We start from the raw sequence: 14,299 nt of genomic DNA, 5'->3' as shown, positions 1-14,299 counted from the left end.
GTCCATTTTCTCCTCCACATTCTTTTCAGCCTGTTTCTATAGCTTCATGGAGCTCCTTTTTCTTTCCATAATGGATCTTGCTGGGCCTCCTCCTTCCTCTTCTCCTGTAGAGTGGTGGTGAGTGCTTAGTACTTCCAGCCCACTTCACGAGCCAGGTGCCCCAGGTAGGCGAATTGGATGGAGGGGGGTGGGGTTGAGGGGGTGCAGAATGAACTGGTAAAGAAGTGGGAGCCTGGATTAGGGAGAGGGTGGCCCTGAGCGAGGGGTTGATAACCCATCTCAGAAGATCCTGGAACTTTACTAGTCCAATTTTTCTCACCAAGCTTAAAGCAGAAGACACAGCCGCCCCCTGTAAGAGCTCTGTGCTCATCCGGCATCAGCTAAGCCATGGGCATCATCATCCGCACCGCCCACAGTGGCATCCGCAGACCATCATGAGAAAAAGCCATATCTGCTCTCCTGTTACCTTTAAGGAGGCTTTCTTAGCCTCCTTAGGGTCTCTCTGTAGCTGTAGTCAGGTTGTGGGTGGGGCTCAAGCACCTATGATTCTTCACTCACACCTCTGACTGACAGCCTGGGGTCTCAGCTGGTGGAAGCAGAGGCTAGTGTTGCTGGTTCTCTTCCCCTCCTTTGATTGGTCTGTCCTCCACGTGATCTCTCCAGCAAAGCAGCTGGACATACTACTTGTGTTGTGGCTCAGGGCTTCTAGGCCTTCTAATAGGCTTAGGGCTTGGAACTGTCCTGGGGTCTTTCCCCCTGCATTCTACAGCTGAAGGGAGCCCCAGACCCAGCCCAGACTCAACCCCTGAGAGGACTACACGAGGAAAGGGAGACTGAGGTTGCTGCTCATTAGGGAGCATCTTTGGACACCAGCCAACATATCATATTACATACAAGAGGGGATGCCCCCCCCCAAACTGGAATTTATTTATAAAAGATTGTGTATTTATTTTGGCATGTTTAAACTTCGGCTACCTTCAAAGACTTACTCTCCATCTGATGCAATATACCCATTGAGACTTTTTTCCACTGGTCAAAGCAATTTTTTAACTTATCGATTTTGATGCCTTTTAGTACTTCTGCCGTTTTTTGTTTCATCTCTTCCACATCGACAAACCACTTCCCTTTGAGGACTTTTTAATCTGGAAACAAACAAAAAAAGTCGCTTGGGGCAAGGCTGGGTGAATAGGAAGGGCAGGGCATAAGGAGGATCATGTGTTTTTGGTCCAAAACAGCTGAACACTCAGCGCTGTGTGGGCAGGTGTGCTGTTGTAAATCACCCATCATGAAATGGGCAAACGCATTGAAAGAGTCTTAAAAAAGTTATTCACTGGAGCCAAAAGCAGCCTCCCACAACAACACTAACTGGTACACTGATACGGAGGGGTTCCTAGAACACTCACCTAGCGGGGGAAGCCTGTACTACTAGGGGTCCGCCCTCCAGAAGATAGTTCCGGTTTTTTGAGGGTCCACCCTCATACTTTGGTCTTCAGCCTCCAGCAATAATCTAATGATGTCATCAGTCCTGCATAACATGCTTTTTTCATAGATAATTTAGTCAATCCTATAATTTTCAGTGAGTGTAAGTTTTAAATTTATTGGCTTAACTCTTTATGAAATAGAATCCCCATTACAGCATAAAATTCACTATGAGACAGTTGAGACTGAAATTAGTTAAAGTGTGTGACTAGATAGGACATCAGAGTAGGTAGGGGATATCGCAGCCAAGTGCTTGAGCCAGGATGAAGATATAGATATATCCTTTCAACATCTTCTGTAAAAAGTAACGTTGAGTTTATTAGGCCTAATAATCCAGAGATCTGCAAGAGGGAGATTATTGGAACGTAGTGACTAAATGCAGCCCTACATCACCAATTCCAGTCTGTTTGCTCCTCCTGCATCCAGGAAACTGATTCAAGGTGGAAAGAGCCTGGGACCCAGTTTCCATACTAAGTTAAATGAGCCCTGGCTGTTGTGGCTCAGTGGATTTAATGCCAGCCTGTGAACCAAAGGGTTGCCAGTTCGATTCCCAGTCAGGGCACATGCCTGGGTTGCAGACTGGGCCCCCAGTTGGAGGTGTGCAAGAGGCAACCACATGTTAATGTTTCTCTCTTTCTCTTTCTCCCTCCTTTCCCCTCTCTCCAAAAATAAGTAAATAAAACCTTGAAAAAGAAAACTTTACAGAAGTTTTATGAGCAAGAAATTAACTTATATTACAATATGTTAATTTAATGAGATCATGGCATTACTGTGAGAACATCTCTCCTACCCTGTCTAATATAGCAGGCACTACTTCTTATAGCTTTCTGTAGAACTGTCAGAGATTTTAACTGGTGCTTCTCATGTGCTTAGTAAATACTTGTTGAATTGATGATCAAGGAATAAGTAATTGATTTGATAAAAAGGTATAGGTTGAGGAACAGAAATAAAAAAATGAATTCTATATTATTTATAGAATGCTCAGGCCTGGCCCACAGTAGAGGAAGTAATTTTAATTTTCTTTCCCACTGCTTTCTTTTAATTTCTCTGCTCTTCTAAGTGTCTGTTAAGAGCTGGGAAATGTGACATCCAAAGGTTATTTATTAGCAGTCTGTATTGTTTCTCCTCAAGACTAATTTCTCTCCTTTAATAGATTTTACTGCTGTAAGGAGTGATATCTGGTGCAAAAAAATCAAAACCAACCCAAATAATAATCATATTTAAGAAGATATTTCCTGGGCTCTAGTTGAATCTGAGAATGAATTCTCTAGCCGTCTAAACATCAAAGAGAGAATGAATTTTGAAAAGTGCTGTGCAGCCTAACCCCACTTATTTACTGGTTCTCACCTCCTTAATAATCCACAAACTCAATACTTCTCACTGAAGACCCAGCGGTCTCACCCTGCTTCCCTACCAAGATTTCATAGCCAAGAGCTGTAATGAGGTCTCCTGCAAGTGCAGCTCCCATTATGTTACCAAATATGTTATGGTATCTTTACTGAGAGATTCCTGTCAACAGCGTGTGTGTATCTGGGCACAGTTTACAGGGTGATTCTGTAAACTTACATCTTTTTTTTTCAATTAACCCTCCTTCCCAAGAAATGTGCTAATCTGTACTGGGCCCCCTTGTCATTGGCGTGAATTATCTGAGTTTTACCGTTTCCAAAAGCATTTTGGATATTCATACAATGTTATCATTCCAATGTACAATATTAACCCAGAGTGGGTTTCAAGCCAAAAGTAATGAATTCTGTTTTAGATAAATCAATTATAATTGAAGCAGAGACTCTGCTGGTTTTTGCCTTATGACTTCTAGAGAAGTGTAGGCAATATATAGTCAGCTGATAGTTATGTTAGATCCTCTACGAAGTTGTACATTTTCTGATTTACCTGAATAACAGTAAGTTAGTCATGGTATGTAGAGATGAGGGCATGTCTAGCTTCAAGAAAATTCAATACGAAAAGTCAAGCTTATGAAGGATTTAAATTATGGGGCAATTATTTGCATTACAAATTAATTATTTGCTTCACAGGAGCTTGCTAATTGATTAGTAATTTGACCAAAGAGGCTGAGGGGTCAATTTAAAGTATGACTCAGAAACTTTGTCTTTAAAAAAAAAATTATAGTAAATACTTCAGGCTTTGGGGGCCATATGGTCTCTATCACAATTACTCAGTTTTGCCTTTGTAAGGTATGTCTGGAGCAAAACCAGCCATAGATAATTAAATAAATGAATAAGCATAGTTGTGAGTTCCAGCAAAACTGAATTTGTGAACACTAAATTTAAATTTCATATTATTTTATTATGTCATGAAATAGGCTTGTGATTTTTTAAAAAAATTCTGAGCCAAACAAAATCATGGGACACCTGGATTTGGCACATGAATTACAATGTGCTGACCCCTGATTTAAAGTGTGATGAGCAAGTCTCAATGGCAATCAGGATGAAATTAAGGTAAAACGCTTGATATCACAGTGTGTAAAAAAGACAGGAATCAACAGAGCATTAGTTTAGAATGTAATATTAATTGCAGGAAGCTTTGGCAGTGTGGTACAGATGTGAGAAATCAGGCCAAGAGAGATCCTGTGACAAACTCCAGGCACTGGGAGGTGCATTGTCTCAGCCTGTAAGAGACTTCACCTGTGTCCTGTCTTCTATTTGTTCAGGGCTCATCCTGAGGAATTGATGGGGCTTTGAATAGTTTCAGCCTCATCATTTTCCAACTTACCTGTCTGCCTAAGACAATAAAAGAGCAACACAGAGTCCCAGGTCTCACCTCCATAGATTTGGACCAGAAGTTATGGGATAGGGCCTTGAATGTTGTGATGAGGTCCTAAAACTGGTGGGCAAAGTACTGATTGCTTTCTTTTCTAGTCCAAGTGTGGCTTTTGTCTTTTTTCAGACCATCTTCCACCTGCCGCTCTTTCTGAAACCTTGGTCTAAAGGACTCAGCTGTGGATTGGGGTTTGGCTTCTTTTGGGGTGGGACAGCTTATGAAACAGAAGCTCCATGTATCCTTTTCTGCCCCACCTCCACTGCAGTCAAAGTAATCTTTTCAAAAAGCCACACTGCTCATGTTGACACCCCGGTAAATCCTTCATTGGTTTTCTTTGCATTGGGAATCAAGGTAAACTCCTTAACAAGGCCTGCCCAGTGGGTTCCTCATCCCATCCACATTTTCCACCTGAGCTTGGTACAGGTCATGATGACTACCTTTTACCTCCACATCTTCTCTATGCCTTTTCCTGCCACAGGGGCTTTGCACTTGGCAGTTCCTGCTGCCTGTACCACTTGGCCTCCTTCTTCTCCTAGTTCATGTCTGCACAGGCTTCCCATTTCATTTCACCTCCCATGACTTTTCCTCATGAAAACTATTATAAAGTGTTCATACCAGGTGGCACTTGTCCCAGGAGCAATTTTACATTTGCTTTTGTGATTCTTTGACAAAGGCCTGATTCTTCCACTAGACCATGATCTCCATAAGTCAGGATTCAAGGTAATATTTGGCTCCCATTTGTGTCCCCCAATGCCCAGCATATTGATCAAGAGTTATTTGTCGAGTGAACAAGACAATGTATGAGAGAACACTGTGGGTTATTACTACGCTCCAGGCAATTAGAGAAATTGAGTAAGTGTTCTGCAACTATAAGAGACACTAAATCTCCCACGTGAAGCCAACAGTGAAAAATCAAAGAGGGCTTCATGCCATCCTGCTATATCCCAAAGGTAAGGAGATTGGCCCCCAAACCAGGATGGTGCCACAGTTGAAAACAGTACCACTGCCAAGATCAGAAGGGAGAAGGACAGTGGCCCCAACCACAGCTGACAAATAGCAGAGGAGAATAACTGTGAAGGAGGAGGGATTTCTTCAGAATGAGGATTATAGTAAAATTGTGGTTACCAAATGCCAAAGGGAAGAAAGAGAACGAGAGAGCCCAGACTTTCTGTGTCACATTTGTATGACAGGAAATGTTGGTGGGTATATACATTTTTAGTGAAAGTTGAGCCTAAGGATTTGGATGTGTTCTACCAAATTCTAATGGGAAAAATCAAATGATGAGATGAGCTGATGTCTGGTTAAATACTTGATTTTAGAATTTCAACTTTTAACCAATAGGCACAATTACATTTGTGTATGCTCTAAAACATTTTTAACTTGTGCTTCATGTAATGTTGTCATTAAGCTTACATGACTACTATGAAAATATAATTTATTTCTTTTTAAAAAATATACATGAATAAACTAGTTATATTTGCCACAATTTTTATCTTCTGTTTCCAGGAAAGAAATCACTTCATTTTCTTTATATTTAACACATAGTAGGTGCTCAATAGTGTTTATTAAATGCATGATTAAAATATTCTGTTTGCTTATGAGCAGAAAATAATTCTTTATTTGAAGCTTGAACCTCCATTTCACAAACTCAGAGAAGCATGTGTGTTGGGACAAAACCACTAGTCTCCTATTTCATTCTTTTATCCCATGTAGTTATTTTCTAATTAGTGCAGGTATCTATTCTTCCTTTAAGGATTTTTAAGGTCAAGTGTGCCATGGCCTTCCAATGTAGCAAACCACCCAAAACCTGGCATCCTGAAACAACAATACTGATTGAGTTCATATGTCTGTGGGTTAGCAACTTGGCCGAGGCTCAGCTGGGTGATTCTTCTGGACTCAGTTGGCTTCCCTTATGTACCTGCAGTCAGGCGTCAGTGAACTAGATGGCTGCCTCCAGAGTTGGTTAGCTATCCCCTGCGGCAAAGGGTTCACTGAGCTCCCTCATCCTCTCGCACTCTAGCTTAGGCTACTGGTCAGCTTTCCAAGAATAAGAGCAGAAGTTGTCAAGTGTCCTGAGGTCTCAACGCAGAGCAGGCACACCATCACTTCCACCACATTCCATTTGTCCAAGTAAGCCGCTAGCCACCCTAGAACCCCATGTGAGGAAATAGCCTCTGCCTCTTGATGGCAGAAGATGCAAAGTCACCTCAAAAGGGCCAGTTGGTGCAAGGAAAAATGCTGGTGGGTGGTCGCTTTTGTAATCTGCCACAGTCCTTGAGAATCCCTCTTCTCACTATCAGGATTCTTTGTATCAAATCAAAGTCATGCTTCAGCTGAACCCCAGCTTGTTATATCCTTCTCTGATGATAATAAAGAATGAGGTTCCCTGTACTCCCTCCAGTTGCCTTTCCTCAAGTTAATAGTATTAAATTTCCCTTTGGCTCTCTTGTATCTTTAAAAACATGTTTGATATTTTTAGAGCCTGAATAAAATAAGTCCCTGAGAATGAACAATAGTTATATTTACTAGATACCTTTGAATCTTTTGAAAGTTCATTCTATCTGAGAATAAGTCCTAGCTTAGTCACTTACTTACGCTAAGTAGCCCATATTGGTATCAACACTATTCTAAGTGCTTTACTGTATATCCAATCCTCATAATAACCCCCTGAGGCAGGTACTATAATTATCATTTCCATTTTATAGGTGAGGAAACTGTGGTACAGAAGGGTGAAGCCAAGTTCACATGGTCAGACAGAAGCAGAGTGGAAATTTGCCTGCAGGCAGCTTAGCCTCAGAGCCCATGTTTTGAACCACTACAAAGTACCGCCTCCTGTGTGACTTTGTACTAGTTACCCAACCTCTCTGAGCCCACATTTCCACATCAGCAAGTGGTGATGGTGATACATACCCACAGATGTGCGGTGAGACACCAATGAGCCGATGTACCTGAAATATCTTGGGGAACTGCAAATCACTGTAAAAATGTAAGGCATTATTGTTATTTTTATCATTGACCTGACGTGGTTATGTACTTCACTAAGAACTTGAGAAGTCCAAAGAATACACAAATTGTTTGTATGGTTCCTGTGTGCTTATTTAAATAAAGGAACGGATGGTGTCTGTTTAAATGCAAATCAGTCTGCAGTGTTAATGAAGTCCACATCAGTGTGATTTTGGGTTAACTCTTCTGGTTTGAGGTCTTATTTTCTCACCAAATGCCCTTCCTATATCTCTCTGACAATGAAGACAACTATGCTTGTGAAATCTGAGGGAGGAATAAAGAACTCGAGCTCCCCTTGAAGGCTGTGCACCAATTTCCTTGTTTTGCTGGAAGCTGTAGGGCCAAACTCATGTGCATTTTCTAATTGATATGTCTTCATCATCATGAACCCAATTTACAGCACTAGGCGTTCAATGTGCTATTTTTGGAGCAGTGCTGTATACACTGGAAAAAAATTGCACGTGAGGGTAAACTAGAACAGACAACTGCTTTTGGGGACTGCGCAGATTAGTACATCGTTGCATACTAACAAAGTGCTAATTGCTCCTTTTGACCACAGGCCCAGTTTACCAAGCTTTTGCACAAATGTGCTCTGTGCACTAAATTACAAAACTAACGCTGCATTATTTCTCAGTACAGCTTGCAAATTCTTGTAGGGCAGTATGCATTAGCATTAATTAAACCAGAGATACGGGAAGAAAGAGAGAGCCCTGGGGGGGGGGACCTGGGGGGGGGGGGGGCACAATTTAGAAAGAACAGACCAGATACTAATTACTCAAGTTACAAATGTTGCGCGTGGTCAGCGATGACGCCAGTAAAAGCAAACAGCCTCTATTCTCAAGGCTTGTATTTGGAAAGCACAGTTTCGAGTCTGCAGTGAATGGAAAATTGGTAATTAATAGCTAAAATAATACATAGTGATTGGCCTGAGCTGTTAGGATCTTTATCAAATGTGTCTACTTCTTGAGGAAATTATTTGCATTAAAGATTCCAAATAAAGTCTTTCAGTGCAGCTGAGAAACTCTGCCAAGTGGCAAATGAATGAGGTTTCATCTATGAAAAACATAAAAAATTCATGCAAAATTTCTCACCCTTCTTTTTCTTTCATTAGGTTTAGTGTTTGCATCCTCGAGTTTATTAAATATAAGTATAGATTCATAACACCTGTCCATAAGCTAAAGTACCTGAAAATACTTCAGACTTGATAATTTCACTATTTAATAAGTATTTGTTGAGGACCTAATACGTGGAAAGCACAGGAAGCACAGCCACAGCTTTTTATCTTTGAGTGGTTCAGAATTTCTCTGGAGAGATGGATTTTATAAATGTCTCACTCCTTGAATGTAGAGAAGTATTGTTATGGGAATGGAGGGCAGATGACCATTTCTGCCTAAAAGGACTAAGAAAAGCACGGAAGAACAGGGGACTTCCTCATTGTGCATTGTGTGTAACAGTTGTATACAGGTGGCAGATAGGGTTTGTACTGAGAGCTGTTCGGGGGAGGGCAACATTGTGGCATGGTCTAACTCTGAACTTGGACAAGTGGCAAGATGAGGGAGAATGGAGAACGAATTTGAGAACCTTTGCAGAGGTAGACTTGAAAGGACTGGTTACCTATTGGTCCTGGCAAATGAGGGAAAGTTATCTCAGAGTTCTGTGGATGGTGGACGATTTATGTGCTAGGGAAGACAAGAGGAGAGCAGAATGAGAAAGAAGGTACATGGAGACCATAGCAGGCTTGGTTAATTCTCTGCCCGTGTCCCCTGGGATTTCTTTACTATTTCCATGAACACCAGCTCCTGATGTATTTTCACTCTTAGGCAATACTTGGGAGCATCCCGAACCTGGATCTCTGTTGGGAGCAACCTCTGCCTGCTGAAACTCCTCTTTGCATGCAGAGAGAGAGAGAGAGAAGTGGCTGAGGACTTTTTTAAGGGAACTTACAGAGCCTAGGAGCAGCCCTAACCCAAAAATTGATACAGCAATGGGATATAAAAACTTCTTCATCCTTTCTCTTAATTGGGACAACTTTGATGTATGACCTACATCAGTTTTTCTCAAATTTTAGTATGCTTATGAATCACTTGAAGAATCTTGTTAAAAAATGTGAATTCAAGTTCAGTAGGGCTTGTGTGAGGGCTGAGATTTCTACACTTCTAACAAGCTGTCTGGTGCTGTCGGTCATCTGGTCCATGGAGCACAATTCAAGTTCCAAGGAAACACCATGGTCTCCAGGGTCCCCTGAGGCATTGAACCAAAGGTGCCCATGGGACTTTTCTGCTGTTACTTCCTTGCTTAGCTTACTTCTCCTCCTGGTCCCAATTCTCCTCTCTCCTGCAAGATTTATTTTTTTGAAACTTCCTAATAAATCACTTTCATAGGAATTCTCATCTCAGCGTCAGCATCGGGGGAATCCAACGTAAGACAGAGTCCATAAGTTTGGCTTTGAACATATTATATTTGAGGCACCAAAGACATACACAGGATGAAATGTCCAATAGGTAACAGTCACTGGGCGTAATCATGCCTGCCTTCTGCCATTTCTCCCTTCCGAGTGTGCAGAGACTACGCGACATTAAGCAGGCCTGTGTTGTCTCAGGTGTGTCCATAGCAATTGAGAAGAACAGGTTTCTTTTGTTGGATTCTAGTTTGAAATCTTTGAAAATTGATTATACATATATGTGGTGAATGTGGCAAGTGCCATTAACCAAAATATCCCGTTTTCGGAGTACTTCTCAAACATCCACGTGCACAAGAGTCAACCGTGGATCTTGCTAAAAGGCAGGATTCGATTCCATAGGTCCGGGGCGGGGCCTGAGAATCCGCATTTCTAACAAGCTTCCTGGTGACGCTGCTGTGCTGCTGGCCTGCAGACCACATGGACCCTGCTTGGAGAAACAAGGCTCCAAGGCACACCTCAGTTATTCAGAGGTGTAATTTTCAAGGAGACACTCTAAGACTGAATGAGACACTGATAGCAGCAGCAGCAGTAGAAGTAGTAATAATAGTAGTGTTGGTAATAGCTAACGCTTATTGTTGGAGTTGTTTTGCTTGCCAGCACATTATCTCTAAGACCAGAGGCCAGTTCTAGGAAATGAACAGAGCCTAACATATTCTTTTGGGCGGGGAGCCATGGAAAGGAACCAGGAAAGGGATTCTGAAAAGGTGTATGAGGTAGCAATGAATGAATTGGCTTCCATGGGTGATGCCACAGGTGACCACCTATTAAAATTGTTGGATTGATTTCAAAACTCAGTTGAACAACACCCCCCCCCCACCCTTCATTTCACCCTGTGACTCAGCTTTGGGCCGTTGAGTCTGAAAATGACAAGGATGACTCAAGCTTTGCAATCTCTGTGATAACAGGAGACACCTCTTCCTGCCCGCAGCTATTTATGTTTGCTTCCAAATGCTAAGAACCCCCACTTTAGAAAATACATTATTGAAAAATACATAATGAATCTTCTGACTTGGATCAAAATAAATATTTCTCCAAACCTCATCCATTTCTAACTTACAAAAAAATACTGAAATAAGTTTCAATTAACAATTGAAAGAGGAGTATACCATTGTTTTTCCTTGTTTTCAGAAATAAAAAATTAAAATATAATCGGGCATATTTACAGTTGTGAAAGTCATCCACTTTAAAAAAATAATTATTTATTTGTTTGTTTATTTTTAGAGCAAGGGGAAAGGAGAGAGGGAGAGAAACATGACTGTGTGATTGTCTCTCACTTGTGCCCCCAACTGGGGACCTGATGTGCAACCTAGTTATGTGCCCTGACCGGGAATTGAACCAGCGACACTTGGCTCACAGGCCGATGCTCAATCCACTGAGCCAGAGCAGCCAGGGTCATCCACTTTTAAATCAGGTTTCAATTTATGAATAACAAGACTGGTGATGGCTACTGCTATCTTATTAAATATCTAGGCTCTTCCATGAAGTATGTGTTATGGCTACACTCTAAGACACAGATTTAATAATTATAGATTTTTAAGTCAAAGCAGAAGGAAGCAAACTGAGTTTCTGGGGAGGAGATAACATAATACGTCTCTGGTCTATGAACTAACTTGGGTGAACGTGAGAGCAAACACTTTTTGGTCTTAGCATGTGTGTGAAATAACCAGAAAGGATGACCATAATGAATCCAATTCTGAAAGTCCACTCTTCTGTAGAGAGGTATCTTTTTTTTTTCCCCTCCGAGCACCGGAGGACATGCAGATGGTGGTAGACTCAGGCTGGTCAGCTATATCTGTTTAGCAAATGAACTCAGAGTTGGAAGTGGGATTCTGACTAGAGGATATAATACAATGTTGGTTTTTAGAACAAGAAATAGTCTGTCCTGTTATTGGGAGGCAAAATTAACTTATGAAGGTGACAGAAATTTCCAAACCATGTTATATGAAACAATAGGTGTTGTGGTTGAGAGAAATAAAAGAGCTCCTTTTCAAATAACTTTGGGAAACCTCGCATGGTGCATTTGCTTGTGGAAATTCACAGGGCACACAAACACATAAGAGATTCTGAGGGGCCCCATTTCTTGTTCAAGTTTGCTGGAAAAGGAGTCTCAGAAATTAGAACTCTGTGAACCAGTTCAGAAAATGAGAGCAAATTTTTGGAAAGGTACTTGATTGTGTTCACTCCTATTTGTCAAAATTCTTTTAAAGATCTTTCTTCACCTATATCTTAGAGGTAGAAGGATGGCTTTTTTTAACAAAAAAATAACAAAATCTGACTATTTGAAATCAAGTGTCCAGCTTGAAATCTTGAGCATGGCAAAGGAAGCCAAGCTACCCTGAGGTTCAGGCAAGGTTGTATCATACACAGAACCATAGCCAGAAGTCAGAGAGACACTGGTTGAAATTTGTAGAAAAAATTACGAACAGAGCTGGCAAAACATGAAGTTGGAACTGCCCTCTTCCTACCTGGGCTTCCCTCTGCAATCTCTTTTTGCTTGAATTGTTGATGCTTTTACTGTCATTGGAAACTCTCAGCCACCATGGAGATAACAGGGGATTTCTGCCTAAATTCTCCCTTTTTCTTACTGTGTTTGTTCAGTTTGTGGCTCCGGTGCCATGCTGATGTTAAGCTGTCACTTCGGGCTTGTTAGTCAAATTACAGTGATTAATGCAAACAGCCAACATGAACTTTGGGGCTGCTCAGAGGTTAGATAACCCACGAGCTGGCAGGGAGCCATCCTTTTACATATCTTAAGTGACTCAGACATCTTTCAACACCAAAGAAGGTCTTCCCTAAGCACAGAACTCCGTGATTCTTAAGTGACTCAGACACCTTTCAAAACCAAAAGACAGCCTTCTGGTATTTGATATAAATTTGATGGTCAAGTTCTTTTCAGAAGATAGAATTAATGAGGCTATTCCAAAACAAATTGCTCCTAGTGAAAAAAAAAAGGGGCTGTGTTCTATTGACTCTTACCACGTACATAATGCTGATTCTTACTAGAGGGTTTTCAACAAGATCCAAGCCTCTATCATCTTTTCTTCTAAATGTGGTCATTTTTTTTTTAACTGGATTTGCGAAACACTTAAGAACCTACCCCATCACTGATTTGGCTTTTACATGTGACAAATGGTGATGTAACCATTGTTTCCCTAATTTGAAACAGATGTTTTGAAGACTAATAAGAAATTTATAAGATACTTAGAACTTTGAAAGGAGCTTCTAGAGAAATTCAAGAGACTGTTTTTTATTACATAATAAGGAAGCCTCAACTCTGAACTCCAGAGAATGCCACCAAACTTTCTGACCTGATATGAACTCTTGCCACAAGGGATTTCCTGCCTAGGTTGGTGTAGAGAAGCCAACCATGAGAAAAATGTTCCATCAACAGAAAATAGTGGGGGATACCCTATGAAATCAACCATTTCCTTTAATGCACCATTTTATGATTTTATAAAATATGCTCAGAACAGCCAACACAGGCAAAATGTTGATGCAGTTGGTTTTGTCCAACTATTTCTTTCCTGGGGGCTCATCACTCAAGATGGGACTTCAAGACTTTTATTTTTATTTTTATTTTTTTTGGTGCCAGGCCACTAACGTGGGAGTTGAGTCAATCAGTCTCGAATTGAGCTAAGAGCAGAGTCTGGGTTTTTTCATTGCTATGATCACCTTCATTTTCTCTGCTACAAGTGAGCCAAAGCTCTTATTTCATCTTTCAAACTTGGATCTCAGGCTGCCTGATGAACCTGCAACCTCAGTAATCTGAAAAGTTCGAAAAAGTTAGGATTTTGGGCTTTTCTTCTTGTTAGATTAGGAGGGATGTTCTCTCTAGTTTAATACATCCTAGGCCAAAGTGGAACTCTGAACCATTTTTCGAAAAGGGCAAGGAATGGGTCAGGAAAGAAATGGGAAGACTCAGTTCAATGTCATGTTTCTAGCAGAACCTGCAGATCGTACAATTTGGGGCTGTGGATCTAAATTTGAATTGGCCTGTCAGAAAGGAGGGAGTTGCTCTTCTACTTCCAGATTAGGTTAAAGAAGCTTTAGGAAGCTAGATTGATTCAGTTTGGATCTGATTCTCAATCAGGTCCCCTCGGAAGACCCAACAACTACTTGTAGGCACTAACCCTGTTCTCATTCCTGACTACTACAGTGAATTTTCAAACTATGTTACTCACAGTAGCCCAGCTTTTTCTGGTGTGTCTGTAAATGTAACCTTGGCCATCTGGTCTTTTCCTCCTGGGTGACCAAATGTTATCTTGCCTACTGCTTTCATTAGCTCACATTGTGTGCTCATGAAATGATGACTCTGCCTGAATGAAAGTAAAAGGATAATAGAGCATGAATGAAACAATAACAAAAAACAATGATGCTGTTTATCAAGCACTTGCCATACACCAGAGCTATGTATGTGGCAAATGCTTTCTGGCATTCTCTCATTTGATTCTCATAACAAGCCTATGGGTAGGTGCTATTATTATCCCATTTGAAAAACAGAAGGTCAGTAAGTGAATTCCATAAATGGAGTTGGGAAAACTGAACAGCCACATGCAAAAGAATAAAACTAGACTACTT

The 14,299-nt window shown here is 41.1% G+C and overlaps 1 non-coding gene across 1 annotated transcript; it reads right to left on the bottom strand.

Moving 5' to 3' along the window:
* Window positions 1–367: 367 nt before the first annotated feature.
* LOC150005200 (small nucleolar RNA SNORD35) lies at window positions 368–456 on the bottom strand. Its single transcript, XR_016512521.1, has one exon. It is a non-coding gene; the product is annotated as a small nucleolar RNA SNORD35 (small nucleolar RNA).
* Between the last annotated feature and the right edge of the window lie 13,843 nt (window positions 457–14,299).

This window comes from Furipterus horrens, unplaced genomic scaffold (assembly GCF_987537825.1).
Source record: "Furipterus horrens unplaced genomic scaffold, mFurHor1.1.pri manual_scaffold_7, whole genome shotgun sequence".
In the NCBI taxonomy this organism is placed as follows: domain Eukaryota; kingdom Metazoa; phylum Chordata; class Mammalia; order Chiroptera; family Furipteridae; genus Furipterus; species Furipterus horrens.
This window is presented reverse-complemented; position numbering and strand designations above follow the sequence as displayed.